The 21,843-nt window shown below is 49.9% G+C and overlaps 2 pseudogenes; one reads left to right on the forward strand and one right to left on the reverse strand.

Annotated features, from left to right (window-relative positions):
• LOC134367158 (G-protein coupled receptor 143-like) overlaps positions 1-20,297 on the reverse strand; it is a 31,477-nt pseudogene extending 11,180 nt beyond the window's left edge.
• On the forward strand, positions 3,259-3,504 carry LOC134367757 (cytochrome c oxidase subunit 6B1-like; annotated as a pseudogene).
• Positions 20,298-21,843: the final 1,546 nt, after the last annotated feature.

Below are 21,843 nucleotides of genomic sequence, written 5' to 3' on the forward strand. Positions count from 1 at the left end.
GTGTGAGGACAGGAAGTTTGAGGACAGGAAGTATGAGACAGGAAGTGCAAAGACAGGAAATGTGAGGACAGTTTGAGGACAGGAAGTTCAAGGACAGTTAGTGTGAGGACAGTTGGACTACCAGAAATATGAGATAGGAAGTTCAAGGACAGGAAGTTCGAAGACAGGAAGTATGAGACAGGAAGTTCAAGGACAGGAAGTGTAAGGACAGTTGGAGGACAGGAAGTATAAGACAGTAAGTTCAAGGACAGAAAGTGTGGGGACACGAAGTTTGAGGACTGGGAGTTTGCAGACATTAAGTGTGAGATCAGTTGGAGGAGAGGAAGTACGACAGGAAGTTCAAGGACAGGAAGTTCGAGGACAGGAATTGTGAGGACAGGAAGTATTAGAACAGGAAGTTCCAGGACAGGGAGGAAGACAGGAAGTTTGAAGACAGTTAAGGAGACCCCAGCAATGGGGTCATCTTGTGCACAGGAAGGTTGGAAATATTTGCTGGACCATCAGTATGGTCACTCTAGGAACTTCATTTGGCTGCACATTATTTAGAGAAGAGGGGCCAATGATAGGAGAGTCTTCCTACACTCTTAACCTATACGCACAGCCTTCAGGTATGTGCAAAGGTAATGCTGAGTTCAAAGGAATGAAGCATTGACACACGCAACAATGTGAATGGACCTCAAAACATCATGCTGAGTGAAAGAAGCCAGATGCAGAAAACCACATATCACATGATTCCATTTATATGAAATGTCCAGAAGAGGCAAATGCATAGACACAGAAAGTAGATTAGTGGTTGCCAGGGGATAGGGTATGGGGGGATGGAGAGTGACTGGTAATGGGTTCTGGGGTTGTGGAAATGTTCTAGGGTTAGTAGTTACACTCGTAAATATATTTTGTGAATGCAATAGACACCACTGAATCTTCCATTCTAAAGGGTGAATGTTATGGTATATGAATTATATCTCAATCAAAAGAATAACATAGAGTTGTGTCAGAGTGATGAATCTCACTCAATGTCCACTGGCTGAGTGTTTATTGAGCAAAGTTTCTGCCGGCTGTAGGCACTGGAAACACTAAGAGCAACACAAAGCCCTGCCCTCATGGGGTGACAATCTTGAGAGGGTGACATATAAGAAGCAATGTCCTTGCCCCTCTGGCTGGGGAGGGGGCAGCCACAGAAGCCCTGGCTTAGGTGAAGAAGATTTTACATGAAATCAAGTTCAGAGCTGTGATTAATCTAAGAGGTGAGCTGATGTTTATAAGTGAAAGTGGCCAAACACTTCGGATAGCCCCAGTAAGGGCCCCCAAAGACGTCCATGTCCTCATCTCCGGAGCCTGTGAATATGTTCTCTTACATGGCAAAAGAGACTTTGCAGATGTGATGAAGTTAAGGATTTCTGAGATGGAGAGATCAACCTGGATTATTCATGTGGGCCCAATGTCAACTGATGAGTCCACAAAAGCAGAGAGGCTTTACCAACTGCACAGAACGAGAGAGAATGGAAGTGTGAAGACTTGACCCAGCATTGCTGGCTTCGAAGACAGAGGAAGAGGCCACAGCCAAGGAATGGGGGCAGGTTCTAGAAGCTGGGAGCATGGTGTGGCTGGAGCAGGGAGAATGAATGAAGGAGGATAGAGGGAGGACTTGTGGTGAGGTCCCTGTGGGTCACAGGATGGTGTTGGCTTTTGTCTAAGTATATTGAGAATGCACTGGAAGACTCATCATTTTTTCAAAAAAAGTACTGCAATAAAGAACAGTTTTAAAGTTTACAAAAAACAGAATATGAAGGCTGGGTGGCTGGCTCAGTTGGTTTGAGCACAGCCTTGTAACACCAAGGTCAAGGGTTCAGATGCCTGTACCTGCCAACCACCAAAAAAACAAAACAAAACAGAATCTGAAGAAAAATTCAGTAAGAAAGTGGGGAGGAAGCTTTGGGAAGAAATCAGCCAGTGGCTGTGACTCCAAGTTTTGGGGGAGATGACAGAAAGGGAAGAAAAGGGAAGATTCTTGGTTTTGTCTGGTCTCTGTTTACCGCCTGAATCTCCGACATGGAAGTGAATCCAGTTGGGTCTGGAGCTAAACTTGCCCTAAATCTGGGGCTTCCCAGAAGAAGGACATGAACCAGCGGCCCTGTCCTTGGGCCCTGCATCCCCCAGGGAGACCTAAGGCCACATCAGTGCTGGCTTCACCTGATAAGTAAGGAGCTCCTATCCCCACTCCTTCCCAAAGCCACCTCTACCTAACATGCAAGTGCAACCATCTGAATGCTCAGTCCAAACAGGAAGGAGTCCAGACTCGAGAGACCGGTGGTTATTAGATCATCCACGAGAGCAGGGGTTCCCTTTCTTCCTTCCCCACCTCCCCAGTCCCCATTCCCTGCATAGTTAACATTCCTGGACAGTCCGTATCACTCCTCTTTGTGATCCAGTACACCCCACCCTGTTTCCCCACAGGATCTGAGGCACCGCCTTGCACAAGCAGCTGGGAAGAGGGAGCGTAGCACAGGCAGAGCTGACTGACTGGTCCAGTACTGCCTTCGCTTTGCCTCTTCTGTCTGATGGGACGCCAGGGTGCTAGGGCTCCATCAGATGTGCCGGCCATCATTCCTAATTCCAGCAGACTCCTGGAAAGTAGCGTCACCCCCATCTCATTGGGATTTTAACTCAGAAAGATAAGCTGTGTAGACAAAGGGAGCAGTCAGATCTGAGTGGGATCGGATGCCCTTTTGTAATGAGATGAGAGGGAAGAGACACGGAATTGCACACAGGGGAATGAGCTTCAAAAGGTGAAATATTTTGTAGCAAGCTGTCTGGGCGGCCATAAGGGACCGACTCCAACATATTTTGCCTCCCACATTGGAAGCAGTGCCAGGAGGAGCCCTTCCGTGGCCTTCCTGGGGCTGGGAGCATGTCGGGTGTGTCTGAGCAATGCGGGGTCCTGCCCAGGAGGCGCAGATACCCAGTGGAGTGGCTTTCAGCAAAGGGCTGGAGCACTAAGAGTGCACAGTCTCTCATTCCAGACCCTACCCTTGGGCTGCACGACAATTGTGGGCTGAGGTGGGACAGCGGGCAGGCGTGAGGCCAGGGAAGTCTGGGGCTGGAGCTCACCACAACCCGGTCAATGGTTCCCTGCCCCCAAACAGGCATGCAGGATAAGGGTCAGGTGCGGCCCAGTTATGCAGCGGTAGCCACACCAATAACTTAGGCATCCAGCACTGAGCTTCAAGTGCTTCAAGAGCATCTTGAGGAGTCAGCACCATGGCAGAAGACATCAAGACCAAAATCAAGAATTACAAGATTGCTCCTTCTGACAGCCACTTCCCCATCCAGAACCAGACCAGAACTACCTGGACTTCCACCGCTGCAAGAAGGCAATGACCACTAAAAAGCAATGTTTCTGTGTGTGAGTGGTAACACTGTGTGTACATGTCCCTCTACCTGATAGCCTGAGTCTCAGCTTGGGATGACTATTGGGCTGAAGGCACATTTCCTGAGAAGATCTGATCTGGCTGCACCTCACCTCTCCTCTGTCTTCTGTCCTTCTCCTGGGGTGTGGTAAAGGGAGACCTACCCTGGGACCCTGAAGCATGACTTAACTAATAATAAAAACACATTGGAAACCTGTGAAAATAAATAAATAATAACTGAGGCATCTGAAATGCCCAAGGGGTGAGAGTCTGAGCTCCAACCCAGCTCCAAGCATCCAGGCCCCAGCTGAAGACCACAGTTCCTTAGTCCAACCCCTGGACAGCTTCCACGTCCAAGTGAGTGAAAGTCTTCCCTAGACCCTCTCTATTCTCACACTGTCATTTTCTTAGAGCAAGGAGTGACTTCAATTCAAGTCACTTTTCAAAGATCCCAAGCACCTTCTGTTATTGTTTAACACCTGTATATCCCACAACCTGAAACCAGAGTAGCAGTTTATATTTTTATTTTATATCTGCCTTAATGACATTTGTTAAGATTTGGATTACAAGAACAAATACTCCTGTGCCAAAGAAAATAGCTAAGTACTGAAAGGATCTAGAAGACAGTGTGGAGTTTAATCCAGACATAACTACATATTGCAGCCCGTACCCCGGAATACAGCAGGACATTACCGTCCCCACCAGCTGCGGTCTCTCAACAGCCACCTGCAGAATGAACCCCACCCCAGGCAAGCTGGCTCCTACAGAGAAGCTACGGAGGCTTCTGATCCCACACTGTCAGCTGTGGCTCAAACCATCCAGGGGGATCCTCTTGGAGACCCCACACCCAGGCTCCAGGAAGTACAACTTCCACCAGGTAGGGGTGAGGACTTGGTCTCCACAGCCACTGAGCAGCTGTCTTCTTTCTCTGCTGTGTAGCGTGTTCCTCTTTGATGGGAGAGCCTACGTCACTCGCAACAGACAGTCATCCTAGTACTGGAAACCTGCCCTTGCTCTTGCCCCTTGGAGGCAAGATGTCTGGATGTCTCACCTTGAATGTGCACCTTCTGAATGATGGTGGGTCCTGAGAAGCGAGGCTCTGCCCAGTATCCTTTAGTCTCTGGCACCCAGCATCCTGCCTACCTGAACACTGAGCTGCAAAATGTATTTGCAAACACTCTCCTGGGTGTGAGGAGGGCTTCCTGATTGCCTCTCCTGGTCTCTCAGGGCTCGTCTGTCCTCTGGGTACAGACAGTGCCCACCCTGTCCCATCTGGCCCCATCTCCCTTGCATCCCCACCATGGGTGAGGGTGAAGTAATACATCCTCCTATGACAACAGGAGTAATGCACTTCTTCCAGCTGCTGCCAGCACTCCAAGGCTCTTCTTATCTCCATAACTGGTGGTCTATGAGACCTCTAGTTTTGTCGTTGCTCTGATCCCTCCAAATCTGATTGAGGGAATGGTTGGAGACACACCATTGCATAAGCTGCAGGAACAAGGCCTTCCCATGCTGCTAGTTGCCTACCCAAAGCCATTCTCTCCTTTATCTTTACTAACTTGTCACACAGAGCAGTGACATGCTTGGCTAGCAGACTATGCTTCCTACCTCTTCCAGCAGCTAAGTGTGACCACGTGTACTACTCTGTTTTCTGTTGCTGAGAACAAAATACCTGAAACTGGGTAATTTATAAAGAAATGAAATGTATTTCTTACAGTTTGGAGGCTGAGAAGTCCAAGTCCAGGGGGCATATCTGGTGAGGACCTTCTCCTGGGTGGGAACTCTCTACAGAGTCCATGGCAATGCAGGAAATCACATGGCAAGAGCGCATCTAACATGCTCACTCACTCTCCTTATGAAGCCCCCAGTCTACTTCCTGACAACCCATTAAACTATTAACCCATTACTCCATGAATGAATGAACCCAGGCATGTGGGCACAGTCCTCACAATCCAATCACCTTTTAAAGGCCCCACCTCTCAAATGCCATATTGAGGATTAAGTTCCACATGAACTTTGGAGGGGACATTCAGATCATAGCACCACGAAACTAAATTCTGGCCAAGAATATGTAAGTAGCGTTGTGTGAAACTTCCAGAGATGCTGCTTAAAACTGGCTCAGGGGAAATGGGCCCTTCTGTATCACCCTCTTCCTCCTTCTTGCTGCTTGGAATGCAGGTGTGATGGGTGGGGCACCAGCAGCTATACTGGGCCATGACACCTTGAGGATGGAAGTCAAACAATAGGCTGGTGGAGCAGGGTGGTAAAAGAAGCCTGAGTTTCTGATGTCCATCAGAAGAACCCTGGATTGCCCACCTCTGGGCTCCTTTAGCATGAAAGAGAAGTTCTATCATGTTTAAGACACTATTATTTTATGTATTTTATGCAGCCAAAAAGAATCCTCACTGATCCACCTGGTTGGCTGCCTTTGGCTTTGACCATCTTCTCTGGAGGATTTTCACAGCCAGGCATATCTGTGTTCCATACAGATGTGTAAGAGTTTGGTAGATAAGTTAAAAAAAAAAAAAAGGAAAAAGCATAAAAAATGAAGTAGGTACTAAACCACAGGCCAGAGAGATCAAAGATAATGATGATGTGACACATTTAAGGGACATCAATGGTTTTAGAAGAGGGATCTATCTAGACTACCCAATATATTCTACAATCTGCATATAATCTCTATTTGTTTACTGATATTTGTTTTAAAAGTGAATTTATCCAACAAGTGGTGCTGGAACAAAGCGATACCCATATGCAAAACAATAAAGATGGACCCATTCCTCACTTGTACACAAAAATTAACTCAAAATGGACCTAAATAGACTTGGTAGTGCATTGAATTATGTTCCCCCAAAATTCACTGAAGCTTGAAATGTGTCCCCCAAGTTTCATGTATTAGAAACTTGGCCCCCACTGTGACCGTTAAGCAGTAGGAAGTCCTATTATGGTAATTGTAAGGTGGGGCCTTGAAGAGGTGATTAGATTGTAGGACCGTGCAGTAGTGAATGGATTAGTAATGGTGGTCAGAGGCGTGGTTCTGAGGGCTTTAAAAGGAGAGAGAATGAGGAAGTTGGTCTCTTGTTCTCTCTGCTCTGCTATTTCACAATGTGATACCCACGTCACTGAAGTCACCACCAAGATCCTCACCAGATGTGTTCCCTGGACTTTGGATGTCCCAGGCTCAGAAACTGTAAGCAATAAATTTCGTGTTCTTTATAAATTGCCCAGTTCTGTGTATTTTGTTATAAGCAGCAGAAATGGACTAATGCAGACTGAATGGAAGTGTTTGAACCATAAGAAAACATAGGTATAAATCTTTGTGACCTTGGGTTAGGCAATGGTTTCTTAAATACGACCGCAAGAGCATAATAAACCAAATAAAAACAATTTTAAATTGGACTTCATGAAAATGAAAAGCTCTTGTGCTTCAAAAGATACCACGAAGTAAGTGGAAAAACAACACACAGAATGGGAGAAAAACTTTGCAGATCACATATCTAATAAGGTACTTGTATCTAGAATGTATAATGGACTCTTACAACTCCACAATAAAAAGACAAATAATCCAATTTAAAAATGGGCAAAGCAGTTGAATAGACATTTCTACAAGAAGGTATGCAAATGGCCAGCAAGCACACAAAAAGATGATCAACGTTATTAGCCACATGCTGAAATCAAAACCACAACGAGTTATCACCTCACACACTCTAGGACAGCTAAAATTAAAACAAATGAACAGATAAGAAGTGTTAGCAAGGCTGGGGAGAAACTGGAACTCTCATACACTGCTGGCAACATGGTGCAGTCACTTTGGAAGGCAGTTTAGCAGTTTCTTACAAGATTATACCTAGAGTTACCATGTGGTTCAGCAACTCCACTCCCAGGTGTATACCCAGGAGTATATGATGAAAACATGTTCACACAAACACTAGTATACAAATGTTCATTGAAGCATTATTCCTAATATTAAGCACAATGGAAACACCCTAAATGCTCATCAACTGATAAATGAAAAAACAAAATATAGCATATTCATACACCGGAATGTTATTCAGCAATAAAAAGGAATTGTCTTAGCCTATTTGGGCTGCTGGAACAAAATACCACAAACTGGGTGGCTTATAAACAACAGATGTTATATTTATCACAGTTCTGGAGGCTGGAGGTACAAGATCAAGGTGCTGGCAGATTCAGTGTCTGGTGAGGGCCCCCTTCTGGATCACAGATGACACTTTCTGTCTCCTCACACACTGGAAGGGACAAGACTACTCTCTGGGGTCTCGTTTATAAAAGCACTAACCACATTCACAAGGACTCCACCTTCCTGATCTAATCACCTCCCCAAAAGCCCTACCTCCTAACACCATTTCAACATACAAATTTGGGGGGACACAAATATTCAGATCATAGTAGGAATAAAGTACTGACACTTGCTACAACATGGATAAACCTTGAAAATATTATGCTGTTTAAAAAGCCACACACACAAGGTCACATATTTTATGATTCCATTTAAAGGAAATGTCCAGAACACGCAAATCCGTGGAGACAGAAAGTAGATTTGGGGTTGCCAGAGGCTGGAAGGATGGTAGAATGGTGAGTGACTGGTAACTGGCACAGTGATTCTTCTGGGGATGTTTAGAACATCATAAAATTAAATGATGGTGATGGTTGCATAACAGTGTGAATATACTAAAAACTGCTGGATTTTACACTTTTTAACGTGTGAACTTTATAAAATTGTTGATAGAAAGCACGCAGGGGCTCCATCCAAAGGGGACCTGATTCAAGCAGACCATGAACTTGGTGGGGGACAAATGCTTCCTGGACTTGGAGCCAGAAGACCTGGATGCTCGCCCTGCCCTTCTGCGTCCAGCTCGTCTGTCACACAAGTTCTCTTGTGTGTTGCTCTTTCCTCAACACACATTCACATCCCAGCTACAGTAACAGCGACACCTACGGAGAGCCTACTACGTGCCAGGCACTGTCCATGTACACATTTCACTGCGTTTACTTGCTCCTGCCAGTGGTCTTATGAGGTGGGTACCGTTTAACAGCTGAGAAAACAGAAGTCCAGAGAGGTTAAGCAATTTGCCAACAGTCACACAGCTACCGAGCACTTGGGCATGAGTTCAAAGCCACCAGTGCCCAACTTACTAACCACTGTGTGATCCCCTCCAGACAGCCACCTGCAACTCCAGGGTCTCAATTCCGTGTTTAGCATAAAGTGTCAATATATTCTCAGAAGAATGTTTTTCCTCTGACCTTTCTATACAATCAAAAATTGCTTATATTCGCACCAATCCTTTTATAGTATTTCTTCAGTTCCAAATATTTAATTTCCTGAATTACTTATTTTCTAGGTTTTGAACTCCTCAATATTTTGAATCTGCCTTTGGCCTCTGACACAAATGAGCTGTCATAGATGTTTCTGGGTGGAGGGGCCAGATGATAGTTTGACTGAGGGCACCTGCCTTACTGCAAAACACTTGCAAATGCTCGGTGGTAGCTCCACACTTCCCTCATGAGATGGAACTAGGGCAGAAATCCCTGCTCATTTGGGCAGCACATTCCTCAGTCCTGCCGATCTCCATATCACCAGGTAGGCATCCACTGCGTAGCAGAACAGCCACCAGAAGCAGGAGCTGTACAACAGCTGGATCCACATCTGCAAGCAGGAAGAGCCCAGCATCAAAGCTCCCGCAGACAGGCATGAGATGTCCAGCCCATCCGTGAGATGACAGGCAACACAGGAATGCTCCTGGCACACATGTAGACGCGGTCTCTGGAACTGAGGGCCGGCTGTGGCCTCTGTCCTCTGTCTGCTCAGCTGGACCTGACTGACAAACCCACTTTCTGGCACACTTGCAGGCACAGTAGACAAGGCTCCAAGAAGTGCAGTTTAAACTGGCATGAGGGTTCTAGGGGCTCGGAAGTAGAAGCTTTTTCTCTGGGAATGAATGAGTACAGGCAGAAAAGGCTCAGAAAGTCCTTCCAAGTAGAAGGGGATGGAAGGGGGCTCAGGGTGTTGGAAGATCACTAAGCCTTGCCGTTGTGGGCTGAGACAGATGCTTCATCAGGAGGCCATGGAAGGGAAGGAAGGAAGCGGGCAATTCTGCTACAGGACAGAGAATCAGCACCACCTGGGTAAGCTTTACATCACTCCCTTGAGCAACCACTTGGTGAACAGAGCATAACGTGTGCATGTGTATTATACATATTTATTTATTTCATGGTTTATAAACCATGAATATGTTTAGTATATGTTATTATTATATGTAACATAATATGTTTGAATATAAAATGTTTGTGTGATGTAAGTTAAACATAAAATGTTTATATGTTACCATTATATATATTTCAATATATTTCCTTCACTTAATTGATAATGTTTTTGTGTGCTTGTGGCTCCGTTTAGGGTAAGTAGGGTAAGGGCGCACACTTGTGCTTCCAGGGCTGAGGGTGGAGAAGCCACACTTGCGTGTGCATCAGCATCCCCTGGAGGGTTTATTAAAACACAGACCTGGGTGGGCTCCAGCCAGAGTTCCTGATCAGTAGGTCTGGGGCATGGCCTGAGCCTTTGCATTTCTAGCAGATGCCCAGGGGCTGCTGGGGCTGCCCTTTGAGGACAGCAGTGTGACAGGAACGCAGGTAGGGAGGAGAGGGGAACAAAGGTGGGCGCACCTACTGCACTCCCCACGCAGAAAGTGGCAGGCCAGATGTCTGTTCCGTTCACATCGGAGATGTTCTCAACGAAATCTGGGAGTCCTAACCACACCGAAGACCGGATTATGATACCTACGTGAGAATTAAATGATGCTTGGTGTCTGATCCTAATTCAAATCTAAAGCTGCCTTTTTTTGCTTTGTACAGAAAACAGATAGATAGATGGACAGACAGAGATATAGATAGATAGATAGACAGACAGACAGACAGACAGATAGACAACAGATATGATAGTGAGGAAGCTAGATAGATATGATAGAAGATAAACATGACACATAAAGATAGATGATAGATAGGAAGGGAGGAAGAGAGGGGAAGGGGAGGGGAGAGGATGGAAGGGACGAGAAGGGAATGGAAGGAAGTAAGAAAAATTCACACATATTGGAGTGTGCAGAGAGAGAGAAAGAAAAAAGACTGTTACTCAGAAAATAACTCTTATGATAGCAAAGCAATCCCAGGCACTCTGATTTCAAATTGAACAATCTTTGGCTACAATCTCGTCCCTAATTTTTTGTTTGTTTGTTTGTTTGCTTGGCATTGCAAAGTGATTTTGTGAATAGCAATCTGTACTTCTCAGCTGCAATTTTAATGTCTGTGTTAATTATACCTCATATAAAAACGAATTATTCAAAAAGCACAGTTTGGAAGTTTAAATATATAGATCCTTCATTCTTTTTTAAAAAACTAAATTTAAGATTTTCACAAATTAGCTCTCAATAATTTGCTTTTAACATTTATTATTTGTGAGTTTCCCTTGCTATTAGACTCAAATATCTAATGCTACTTAAAACAGCGCACACACTTACGGTACATATTATGGTTTTTTCATTAGGTAATACAATACCCTTTGTTTAAACATACACTATGTAATACACTACTAAAGGAGAACTGGGAACACCAAGACATACTATTTCTCATTATCAAGCCACTACTAACAAAAATAATGCCTTTCTTCTGTATATAATTTTTGGCACATTACACTCCTTTGAGCTCAATAAAAGCCCTATGAGGTAGGCATCGTATTTCTTATTTTTCTGTAAGGGGACAGGTCACCAGCCTTCTTCTGACTTCTGCTTTCTCCTCATTTGCCCACAACACTATCCACCACCCTTTCTAAGGCTAAAGGGTGTACGCATAATATTTCACTAACCATCGAAAGATGTCTGGGTACACCTTTACTTCCAGATATTCAAGTTATAGAAACTAAGTTACTATTAAGATGCTTTTCCAAAACGACTTAGCAGAATCAGGAAGAAAAGCAGTTTTGATTGAATTAGCCTGCACCCAAGTGATTTTACCCCTAATAAAAAGGAAATATTGCTTCCCTGTCTTATTCCTCAAGTCTGATAAAGTAACTTGAGGTTGCAAAGCATTTATTTGAAGTCAAGTTTCTTGAGCACCTTCAGTCACGTTTTTGGCACTCTGGGCAAGGGGACAGAACAGCTGGGCCCTAGCTAGACACACAGCCCTGTGCCCAGAAACTTGCACAAGGTGGGGTATGGAGGGAAGTTAGCAAATGCCTAACAGCCTTCAAGGACAAACATTCTGCAAATACATGATTCCAAAATGGTCAGCCCCTATCACCCAATTGCCAGTGTGGACAGTATTTTGACCCCGATTCAAAGAAATCTATTGTACAAAACAAAAGCAAAAAACAACAAAAACATTTATGATACAACTAAACATACATTGATGACATTAAAGAATTGGTTTTAATCATTTTAAAGTGATAATGACATTAAGGTTAAATATGTTTAAGACTCTTTGTCTTCTAGAGCTGTACACTGGAATCTGTAGGGATGAAATGATAAAAATTCTGGAATTTGCTTCAAATTAATCCAGTGAGGAGAGTGAGGAGGGGGTGTAGATGAGCTGAATGAAGGGTAAGGGGGATTTATTGTATTCGTTTATATATCATTTACTACATTTACATATGCTGGAAATTTTCCAACATAAAAAGTTAAACAAAATGGCAAAATCTAGCTTAGATATCTGTAAAAAGTGCCATGCTATAATTTAAAGCAGATGTTGGCAAACTTGTTCTGTAAAGGGCCAGATAGTAAATATTTCTAGCTTTGTCTGACCAGAACTTAACTTTGCATTTGCAGGGCAAAGGCAGCCCTAGACACCGCACAAACGCACAGCATAGCTGCGTTCCCATAAACTTTACTTATGAGCACTGACAATTAAACGTCATGTGACAGTCACATGGCAACATATACTATTCCTCTCTCGATTTTCAAAAACATTTAAAGATGTACACCCACTCTTAGCTCATGGGCCATAGGAAATGAGCAGCAAGCCGGATTCGGTCCTGGACAGCAGCTTGCGCACCTGTGGTGTAAAAACCAAACCTGAAAAACCGGGCCAGGGGAAGGATTTCAGGTTTCAGGTTTAAAAACACGCGCAAGAAAATATATGGTGTAAAACAGAAAAGAATACACACACGCACACACCACCTGGTGGGTTAAGTACAGATCCATTACATGTTTTGCATTTTGCTTAACTGCACTGAAGTTTCCCGAGTAAGCAAACAACAACAAACACCATAAACTGACTTTTTAAAACCAACGTCCCTGGGACATGAATTTTACCGACCATCGTATTTGCAGAATTCCCTAGAAAAGCACTCCTGGATGACTCCCTTTATCTGTGCTCAGATGTCCCGCCCAACCCACGACTGAGAGCCCTAACCGGGACCCCAGTACAGTCTGGAGCATTCACCCCACACAAAGCAGGGCCCCCAGCGGGGTGCGCGCCCTCACTACGCACCGAGAAGGACTTCTGCGAGGCGTGCGCCCTCACCCTGACACGGATAAGGTTTGGAGCCCTCGCCCCACACGGAGCAGGTCACCCTGACTTGGCACCCGCGCCCTCACCCCACAAAAAGCAGGAACTCCCGAAGGCCGCGCGCGCTCCCACCACACGAAGCTGATGCCCTGCCCAGCGACACGTGAGCCCCGCTCTTCATGGAGCACGTACCAACAGCGGGCCGCGCGCCATCACACGGCAGGGGCACATCACCACCTCCCCACTCCCGCGGACCGCGCGCCCGCACCCCTCAAGAGCAGCTCCCCGACAGTGGACCGCAGGCCCCCACCCCACAGGGAGCAGGACCCCCGCGGGCCATGTGCTCTGCACCTGAATGGAGCATGATCCCACACCGCGGAACGTGCGACCTCAGTCTACACTGAGCGGGTCCCTACCGTGGAACGCGCTTTTCAAGCAGACACCGATAAAGTCTGTAGTCTTCAAAAGCACGAAGCACGTCTCCCAACCAGCCGCACGCACGAAACCCGCACGCACGAAACCCGCACGCACGGGGCTTGTCCCCGCAAGGATCACGTGACCTCACAACGCAGGAGCAGATCCCCCCCGCGGGCCGCGCACAGTCACCTCGACACCTGAAAGATCTAGAGACCACAATCCGCATGAAGCATGTACACCGGCAAGACGCGCGCCCTGACCCGGCACGCAGGAAGTACCCACGTGGGCCATGGTCCCTCACACCACAGGAACAAGTCCCCCACTGTGCCTCGGACCGCATGCACTCACCGCGCAGGATCAGGTCGCCAACGTGGGTCGCGCGCCATTACCACTCACGGAGCAGGTCCCAGAATCCAGGGGAATGCCTTCACCACAGACGCCGAAGTTCCCCGCGCTGGCCATGTGCCCTTATCCCGCACTGAGAAGGTCACCCACTGGCCGTGAGCCCTCAGACCTTACGCTGGGCCCACGTTCCTGCCAGTGTCGCATCATCTCACTTCACAGGGAACGAGAATCCCGCGGGCCATATGCCCTCCCTCCAAATGGAGTATGCTCGTCTACCGCGGGAAGCACGCCCTCCCTCTGCACTGAGCGGGTCCCTACCATGGGATGCACACCTCGCCTGGACACCCATAAGGCCTAGAGACCTCACTCCGAAAGGCGCAGCTCCGCACCGTGGGCCGCGCACCCTCACCAGGACAAGTATAAGATTTGGAGCCCACACACTTCAAGGACCAGGTCCGTCCTGCGGGCCAAGCGCCTTCACCCTTCAAGAACATGTCTTCCCCAGCAGACCAGCGGGACCTCACCCTACAGGGAGCAGGACCCCTGCGTGCCGCGCGCCCTGCAGCCGAATGGTGCATGACACCCCACAGAGGGACACGCGACCTCCCTCCACACTGAGCGGGTCCCTATGGTGGGATGCATGACTCAAGGAGACACCGATAAAGTCTGTAGTAGTCCAAAGCACTAAGCAGGTCTCGAAAAAACCGGGGGCCCTCACGACGCACGCAGGGAGCATGACCCCGCGAGGGTCACGTGACCTCACTACGCTTGAGCAGATACCCCCCGCCGGACGCGCACTGTCACCCGGACACCTACAAGAACTAGAGACCTCGATCCGCAGGGAGCATGTACCCCGGCCTGACGCACACCCGCACCCTGAACCCAGGAAGTACCCCGCGGTCCACGGGCCCTCAACTCAAGGAACAAGTCCCCTGCTGTGCCTCCGACCGCATGTCCTCACCGCGGCGGAGCAGGTCGCAAACGCGTGTCCTGCGCCTTTAGCCCTCACGGAGCAGGTCCCAGAATACAGCGGAATGCCCTCACCCCAGATGGCGCCATTCCCCGCGCTGGCATTTTCCCCTTATGGCGCGCTGAGAACGTCACCCCAAGGGCCCTGAGCCCTCATCCCTGTAAGCTTGGCAGATGTTCCCGCGAGTGTCACATGATCTCACATCAAAGGGAATGAGACTCCCGCGGGCGTATGCCATCTCACTGAATGGAGTATGCTCGCCTACAACCGGAAGTGCGCCCTCCCTCTGCAGTGAGCGGGTCCCTAGCGTGGGATGCACGCCTCACCTGGACACTTGTAAGGCCTTGAGACCTCACTCCGAAGGGCGCAGCTCCGCACCGTGGGCCGCGCGCCCTCACCAGGACATGTATAAGATTTGGAGCCCACACACTTCAAGGACCAGGTCCGTCCCCACGGGCCGAGCGCCTTCACCCTTCAAGAACATGTCGTTTCCAACACACCGTGGGACCTCACCCCACAGGGAGCAGGACCCCAGCGGGATGTGCGCCCTCACACCTGAAGAACATGTCACGTCCAGCTGTCTGCGGGACCTCAGCCCACAGGATGTAGGACTCCCGCGGGTTGCGCCCCTTCACCCCTCAAGAGCTGGTTGCCCCGAGGTGACCACAGGACCTCACCCCTCAGGGAGCAGGACCCCTGCGGGCCGTGCGCCCTCACCACTCAAGAGTTTTTCACCACCAGGGGACCGTGGGGCCTCACCCCAGAAGGAGCATGATGCCCGCGGGTCACGCGCCCTGCATCCAAATGGAGCATGATCCCCAACTGCGGGACGCGGGACCTCCCTCCACACTGAGCAGGTCCCTACGGCGGGACGCATGCCTCAAGGAGACACCGATAAAGTCTGTAGTACTCCAAAGCACTAAGCAGGTCTCCCGAAAGCTGGGCGCCCTCACGACGCATGCAGGGAGCATGACCCCCCGAGGGTCACGTGACCTCACCAAGCTCGTGAAGATACCCCCCGCCGGACGCGCACTGTCACCCGGACACCTACAAGACCTAGAGACCTCGATCCGCATGGAGCATGTACCCCGGCGTGACGCACACCCTCACCCTGAACCCAGGAAGTACCCCGCGGTCCACAGGCCCTCAACTCACACGAACAAATCCCCAACGGACCGTGTGACCTCACCCAACAGGGAGCAGGACCCCGGTTGCCGCATGCCCTCACTTCGTATGGAGCACGTACCCCACGGGCCTGGCGCCCTGACCCAGATACCGTTAAGGTCTGGATTCCTCAACCCGCACGGAGCATGTAGGTCCCGTCGAGGGCCACTAGCCTCATCTGGATACCGATAGGTCTTGAGCCCTCACCATCACAGAACAGGAACTCCCGTGGTCCCCTCTCCGTCACCCCTAACTGAGAAGGTCCTCACTGTCTCACTCGGACACCGGGGAAGTCTGGAGCCCTAAAGCTGCACGGATCAAGTGCCCCGACGGGACGTGCACCCTCACCCTGCACGGAGCAAGCCTCCCTGCTGGTCCTGCACCCACTCCCAGCACAGAGGAGGTCTCCACCGCGGGTCTCGCGCACTCGCCTGGGCACCAATAAAGTTTGGAACCCAAAAGCTGCACGGAGCAGGTGCCTTGGCGGGCCATGGACTCTCACCGCACATGAGCAGGTTCCCCCCACGCCTCGGATTGCGTGCCCTCACATCGCAGGAGTAAGTACCCAAACCGGTTCCAGCACCCTAAACTGGTCACCGATAAGGTCTGGAGCCCTCAAGCCACACGGAGCAGGTGCCTCAAACGGACGTGAGTCCTCGCCACACACGGTGCAGTTCCCCCCACCCCCCGTGGCCCCGTATCCTCAGCCCGCACCGAGGAGGTCCCACCGCTGGCTGTGCGCCCTAACCACGCAGGAAGAAGCTCGCCCAGATCGGACTGCCAACTCACTCTGCAGGAGGAGGTGTCCCAAACCCATGGGCTGCCGTGCCCTCAACGGGACACTACTAAAGTCTGTAGCCCTTCCCCGTAGGACCACGTCCCCCGCATTGGGACCAGAGCCCTGTTCCCGCACAGAGCAATAACGCCCGCGAGCCACGCGACCTCCCACCCCACAGAGCAGATGCCCCGCCACGTGAGATGCAAGCCCGCACCCTTCAAGGAGTAGTTGCCCACAGCAGGCCACCCGCCGCTACCAGCAGGAACAGATCGCCACCTCCCCACCCCACCCCCGGCCGCGTGCCCTCACCCCTCAAGAGCATGTCGCCCCCAGAGGACCGCGGGACCTCACCGGGACACCGGTAAAATCAGTATCGCGCATCCCTTAGGAGCAGGTCCTTGTCACGTGGGCTGCACCCTCTCAGCGATGCGGAGCAAGTACCCACCCCATCAACCGGACACCGACAAACTCTGGAGTCCTCACGCTGTACGGAGCCGGTACCCACCGCAGGCCACGTGCCCTCCCAGCGCACGGAGCGGATCCCCTGCTCCCCAAGACGAGAGCCCTCCCCCTCCATGGAGCAGGTGCCCACAGCTGGCCGCGTGCCATTACCCAGCAGGAGCCGATTGCCAGCACGCTCTCAATCCCCAAGAGCATATCCCCCCGTCGGACCGCACCCCCTCACCCCACAGGGAGCTGGACCCCCACAGGCCACGCAACCTCCACCCGGATGGAGTATGTTCCCCTACGGCGGAATCATAGATGGTCCTTACACATGATATCATAGAGAGCAGAATCATAGACAGGCATTATAGATAACATCAGCGAGCCAATCATAGCCGGGCATTATAGATAAACTCATAGAGAGGGAATCATAGAGGAGCATTATAGATAATATAGAGAGAGCCGAGTTATAGACTGGCATTATAGATAATATAAGCAAGCTGAATCATAGCCGGGCACTATAGATATATTCATAGAGAGCCGAATCATAGACAACCCTTACACACAATATCGTAGAGAGCTGAATCATAGAGGGGCATTATAGATAATATAGGGAAGCCGAATCATAGAGGGGCATTAGAGGTAGTATCATAGAGAGCGGAATCATAGAGGGGCATTACAGATAGTATCATAAAGAGCCGAATCATAGAGGGGCGTTATAGATGCTATCAAAGAGAGCCGAATCACAGACCGGCCTTACACATAATATCATAGAGAGTGGAAAAATAGAGAGGCATTATACATAATATCTGAGAGCCGAATCATAGAGGGGCATTATAGAAAGTATCATAGAGAGCCGAATCATACAGAGCCGAAACATAGTCAGGCATTATAGATAGTATCATAGAGAGCCGAATCATAGAGGGGCATTATAGAAAGTATCATAGAGAGGCGAATCATACAGAGCCGAATCATAGCCAGGCATTATAGATAGTATCATAGAGAGCCAAATCATAGATGGGCCTTAAGCATATTATCATAGAGAGCCGAATCATAGATGGGCCTTACACATATTATCATAGAGAGCCGAATCATAGAGGGGTATTATAGGTAACATCATAGCCGAATCATAACCGGTCATTATAGATAGTATCATAGAGAGCCGAATCATAGAGGGGCATTATAGATAGTATCATAGAGAGCCGAATCATAGAGGGGCATTAAATATAGTATCATAGAGAGCCGAATCATAGAGGGGAATTATAAGTAACATCATAAAGAGCCGAATCATAGCCAGGCATTATAGATAGCATCATAGAGAGACGAATCTCAGAGAGGCATTATAGATAATATAGAGGAATCATAGGGGAGCATTACTAGATAATATCATAGCGGGGCATTACAAATAGTATCATAGAGAGCCAAATCATAGAGAGGCATTATAGATAACATCAGAGAGCTGAATCATAGAGGGGCATTATAGCCAATATCATAGAAAGAGGAATCATAGAGGGCATTATAGATAATCTAGAGGGACGAATCATAGAGGGACATCATAGACAGTAGGGTCATAGAGAAGAGTTTCGTAGAGTGACGTCTTAGCTACTATCATAGAGAGGGGTGTCATAGTGGGGATATCATAGATAATATACATACGGGTATCGTAGAGGGGATATCATAGATAATGGCGTCATAGGGAAGGGTTTCATAGAGGGACTTCTTAGGTGATATCATAGAGTGGGGTATCATAGAGGGACATCATAGATATCATACAGGGGGTATCAGAAAGGGACATTATTGATAATACCATAGAGAGGGGTGGTATAGAGGGACATCATGCATAATGTCATGAAAAGGGGAATCAGGGAAATCGTAGATAACAGCATCATGGAGTGGGGTATCATAGAGGGGCATCATAGATAACAGAGAGAGAGGAATCATAGAGGGGCATTATAGATAATAGCATCATAGAGAGGGGTGTCATAGACGGACATCATAGACAGTAGGATCACACAGAAGGGTTTCATACAGGGACATCTTAGGTCATATCATAGAGAGGGGTGACCTGATGGGACATTATGGGTAATAGCATCATAGAGAAGGTATCAGAGAGGGACATCATAGATAATATCGTCCCTACCGCGGGACGCGCGCTTCATCCGGACACGATAATTTTGGTGCTGTCACCCGGCACGGAGCGGGTCCTCCCGCGGGCCACACGCCCTCACCCCACAGGAGCAAGTCCTCCCCCTCGCGGACCGCGCTCTCACCCAGCAGGAGCTGGTCCCCCTGCGCGGGCCACGCACCTTTATACCGCACGGAACAGGTCCCACCCGCGAGCGGTGTACCTTCATCCCGGTTGGAGCGGGTCGCCACGCGGACAGAGCGCCCTCACCCGGACAGCAATAAAATCTTAGCCCTCACCCCGTAGGAGCAGGTCCCCCAACCTTGGGCCCCGCGCCCTCAGCGCCCTCATCCGGCAGAAAGAAGGAACGGCGCGGGCCGTGCGCCCTCCCACCGCACGGAGCAGGTCCCCATGTAGGCCGCCGCCCTCACCGCAGGAGCAGGTGTCCCCGGCGGGCAGCGCCCCCTCAGCTGCAGGAGCAGTTCCCCCTGCCGCTGGATGTGCGCCCTCACACCACACGGAGCAGGAGCCCCCTCTGTCGCGCGCCTTCACCCACAGAAGCAGGGACCCCGCCGCCGGCCACGCGCCCTCACCCCGCACGGATTAGGACAGCCTATGGACCCCACGCGCTCTCACCACGCAGAGAGCAGGTCCCTCCCGCGGGCCGCGCGCCTTCAGCCGGACACTGATGAGGTCTGGAGCCCTCACCCAGCAGGGAACAGGTCCCCACCGCGAGACGCGAGCCTTCACCCCGCACGGAGCAGGTGCCCCCCCCCCCCCAACGCTGGCCCAGGTCGCCCCACCCGCGGGTCGCGGCCCTTACCCAAGCAGCCGAGCAAATCGCAGGCAACGGCGGCGCGCAGCGTGCGCACAGGGGCGGGCGGGGCGGTCGAGGGGGCCGCAGGGCCCGCAGGCCGGCGGCCGGTTAGCAGCTGCAGGAGGCCGAGCGCCAGGCGGAGCGCGCCCTCGGCTGCCGAGGCACAGAGCGTGGAAGGCCCGTGGCTGGAAGTTCAGCACCAGCTGCGTGGCCGCGTCCCGCGTGGGGCAGCAGAAGGTCCCCAGGCGCGGGGAGGCCATGGGCCGTGCTGGGGGACGCAGCTCGGGTCTGCCAAGACCCCTCTGGCCGCCCTGCGTCAGGTGCTGGGCAGGCTGGCGGGGGCGGCATCATGTGCCCTGGGCCTCTCGCCCACCCCAACCCCCCGCGCTTGCAGAAAGGGCGCCAGGCTCGGTGGGGGCTGTGCTTCCTCTGCTAATGCCACAAGGCCTCACGAGGGTGATGCTTGGTCGGGAGGAGGGGGGGGGGTGTGGCAAGAAGAAGCGCGAGAGGAGAGGTCGGGGAGGTCAGCTTTCTTCCCATTGTCCAAGCCTCCCCGGAGGTTTAGTTCTCCACAGTCCACAGCCCCAACCCTGCTATCTGGTCTTAACTGGCTTTGCTAGAAAAACAGGCCTCATGATGCTTTTCAGAACATTTTCATAAACTGTGGCTGGCTGTGACTGCATCTCTCCTAAGTTGGGACTGTTGTTAAAATCGTGCTTTTTTATTGTCCCTCTGCCCCACGGAAACAACCCCACAGAGGTAGGGTTTCCGTTTAAAGTTAACGAATGGACTTTAAGAGAAATCCTAAGGAAAGGGGACAGTACTTAGCATAACTAGACACACACACACACACACACACACACACACACACACACACACACACACACACACACACACACACACTCTGCACCTCAACTTTCAGGTTTGCTCCATTTCTACTCAGCTGCAACAATATAGGGTTGTTTTTGACACTGAATTAACTTTCAAAATCAATACTGTTTAAAAAAAAAAACTTATTCAAGTGTATTCAAATTTTTCCTCACAATTTTTCGATATATTTCTCACACATTGCAAATCTTGGCTTAGTCAATACACATAATTTCAAATAATATCAGTGCTCATGATAACAATAAGCATAGTGCGTGAGATTGAAAAAGATCTTCAAGGTTAAAAATAGAAAAGACCCCTCTAGATTGTGGCTTTTGTTTCAAACAAAACTCCCCACCTCTGTCGTATTTGTCATCATCAATAAACCTAACAGGTTCCTTTGCCACCGCAAGAGACAGTTTTCCTCCTCTCTCCCGGTAAGACGGGCCCTTCTCTGGAATTTTTTTCCATCTGCCAAAGCTCAGGAGGCCCCATTGTTTTCGTGGGCTCTTGTCTTACTGGACACAGACGCAAACACTTACTTACCCTCCCACCCCAGCAGCTCCTCTAAATGTCCACCCCAGCTCTGAGATGCTAGAAGGCAACGTTTGAGCTCTGCTCCTGTGCTTTCTTCCTCCGGGGACCACAACCCGGGGCTTCCTGTCTGCTGGGACCCCACGGACGGCAGCCAGGAGGCTCCACTGCCAGACGGGAAGCGGAGCCTCATGGAACAATGGGCCGCAAACACCAGCACTTCAAAAGAATCAAGACATGGCACGTCTGCACACGCAGCCTACCCATGCTGCAGCTACCCTGGTGGGCGTCGGAACAGACCCGCATGGTCGAAAACCTTAACAGCTCCTCTATATTACACACATGGTTGTAAAAACAGTAGAAAGCACCAAACAGTAGGAACCCCAAATGTTGATATTGAAAATATCTAATTTGGACAGTGGATCTCCGTTTTCCTTCTCTCTGGATAAGCAGAGGTTG

Source organism: Cynocephalus volans, chromosome X (assembly GCF_027409185.1).
Source record: "Cynocephalus volans isolate mCynVol1 chromosome X, mCynVol1.pri, whole genome shotgun sequence".
NCBI lineage: Eukaryota > Metazoa > Chordata > Mammalia > Dermoptera > Cynocephalidae > Cynocephalus > Cynocephalus volans.